This window comes from Labrus bergylta, chromosome 9, assembly GCF_963930695.1.
Source record: "Labrus bergylta chromosome 9, fLabBer1.1, whole genome shotgun sequence".
In the NCBI taxonomy this organism is placed as follows: Eukaryota; Metazoa; Chordata; class Actinopteri; order Labriformes; family Labridae; genus Labrus; species Labrus bergylta.
In genome coordinates, this window is record NC_089203.1 from 3,396,267 (window position 1) to 3,399,247 (window position 2,981).

Below are 2,981 nucleotides of genomic sequence, written 5' to 3' on the forward strand. Positions count from 1 at the left end.
TATTGGATCCAGGGATGCTATATTTATCATGTTCAGGTCCAGCAATTGTGCAACACAATATGACACACTTACCCCTCATTAGAGATGAAGGGTCCTTTGTGGCAGCCTGACAATCATTAAAACTTCTCCCCCTGGCTTGGCTTGTTTACTCTGTGGTAATTACCAGGTGATTGTGTAGCCCGTGACCCACATTCAAAGTCAGGTCAGCCAAGACATGGGGGATAATTGACAGCATTCAGAGAAGTGCACGTAGAGAAAGAGTGTTAGAGTGGATAGTCATTTGTTCCTGCCTCATTAGACTGTGTTAGAAGACAAGCTGGCTCACAGGATTCTCGCAACGGAACAATACCTCGACCACATGAAGACCAAAAAAGTGGACTCCAGTGTGTAAATGAGTTTTTTAGCATATGGTAGCCTAATTTCTCTATTGATAGATTCATTCATTGATAGGAGCGGCTGTGGCTCAGTTGGTAGAGTCATCACCTCTCAACTGGAAGGTCGAGGGTTTGATCCCCAGCTGAGCAACATGTCCGTTGTGTCCTTGGGCAAGACTCTTAACCCTGAATTGCTCCCGCTGCTTCAGTGGTGGTGTATGAATGGCATTAGTTACTTCTGATGGATGATACTACATAGCGATCATCACTACCATCAGTGTGTGACATGTGTAGGTGTGACATGTGGTGTAAAAGCGCTTTGAGTAGTTGGAAGACTAGAAAAATGCTATATAAGCTCAAGTCCATTGACCATTTATTCACTCTCTGGTAGTATGGCATGAATGAACGGACTGTGTGATGTCTAAGGTGAGCTCATCTGACTGATCACAGCTTCTGAAGCATTTTTGGACCGCCTGGATGTTAAGTTTTGCCCATTTCACCTGTCCAAGTGAGTACATCACTTCTTCTGGCAGAGGTGCTGCCATGACTGACTGCCTGCTTGAACACACACATGCACACACACACATTTTGGCCTCACAAAAACAATAGGAATTATGCCCGACCAAAAAAACATGATTTAACAGTGATGTCTGTGCAGCTCTACAAACATATCCTCTACACACTAAGGACTACAATACAACAGGCAAAAAGGAAAACATACAAGAAACAGCTGGAACAGCCTCCAAAAACCCAGGCACCTATGGCAGGGACTTCACACCATCAAATACTTTAAAGGGAACTCACATCAGCTCACCAACACAACACCTACCCCCTTAGATGACCTGAACACCTTTTACCAAACATCCCATCAGTCTCTTCTCTCCTGCTCTTGTCCATAACCAGAGCATCAGCTTACCACTGCTGCACAGCTGCACAACTCGACCATCTCTGCCTCATCTAAGTTTCTGTTGTCACATTAGAGGTGAGCCCCCCCCCCCCCCCACTGTTTTTTGGCCATAGCCTCACTTGCAAAAGTTTTCCGCAAATCTGCAAATCAGCTTTCTGTTGTATGTGTTTATTATGCAATTATCCACAATGCATCACACTCCCAGACAATTCCACAAAAAACTAGTGCTAGGCCAACCTGCAAAAATAATTATAGGTTGCATCACTAAGGCTGGCAAATGAAACTGAGCTTGGAGAGTGCAGTAAAATGTTTTTTTTTTTTTTTACATCAGGCTCTGGTATGTCCAGGCTGCTCTTTGTGAATACGTTTCAAAAGTCAATTTAAATAAAAGTGTTCTCATAAGAAGGTAGAACTCTAAGTGAAATACAAATTCAGCATCATCTAAAATATTCTACACATGACTGAAGGCTATGTCCTCGAGAGCATTTTGAAGTTCAGTATCTGCCAAAGAAAACATGCTGACTAGAGAAGACTACATTAAACTCCCATCTTGCAAATGGTAGACAAATAACACTAAAGCATCAGGGCCAGTCTCCACTCAGGACATTTTTTTGCACTGACAACTCAAAACAGGCCCCTAAAGTTATACAGCGGCCGCACAGTAGGTACTGAATAACACTTTGAGATAAAAATTGGTAAAGTTCTTGTGATCATAGCTTGTTTATGGTTGCATTGTGCCCTTTTTTCAGTACACACAAGTTAGATGGGATCTCTTTTTATGTAGGCTACTTCAGGATCAGTGCTATGCAATGCTTGAAAAAAACAAATTGGATTTTTTTTATGAAAGAAAGAAATAAGGTAAGATTATCCTTTATTTCCCCCGAGGGTAAATTCAGGATATCAGTACTGCAATAAAATATTTAGGTACAAATAATGTTTTGAATTGGAAAATCATTGTTTAGCTACCATTCTTCGTACAAATCGACTATTTGTCTGACGCTGACATAGCTTTATAGACATCATTTAAGGCCTTTATTTGTAAGCTATGGTTAGAAACATCTGGTCAATACTTTCCATTTCTATGAGTTGTGATTGTTTACAACTCTTACTCCATTTCCCCATCCCAAGTCGAGCAACTTCAGCAACTTGGGATGGGGAAATGGAATAAGAGTTGAGGGGCTACACAATGCAGATGTAGAGCAATCTAAATGGCCATCAACAGAAATTTCCCCTTGCGGGGATCAATAAAGTAAATCTTAATCTTAATCTTAAGTGACCAAAGATGCGTTCTGCGTCTTCTGCTCTCCACACAGACTATTTCCAGCCAAATATGGTTGAATAGTTGCCAATAGGACTTGGACCAAGAATGGGAACCAAAACACTTCTTGGACCCTGTAAGACATTTATTTGTGAGTAATAATAACCCTTAGCTCATTAGCAGAGTGTTGTTTGACATGGCTTGATTGGAGACCATTGTTTCTATACTGGCGCCTGTGATTACAGAAAGCAGCATTGGACTGTAACGTTAATAATACAACACTCTTATATAAGACTACCTGTCTGTTCAGAATAAAGCATTTTATTGTACTGTAGAGGACCATTTTTTTCCTTTTTTGGAAAAGGGAGAAACTATTTTCTGATACAAATAAAGCGCTGATATATTTAGAATAGTTGAGGTCAATTAGCCAACTCATGAATTA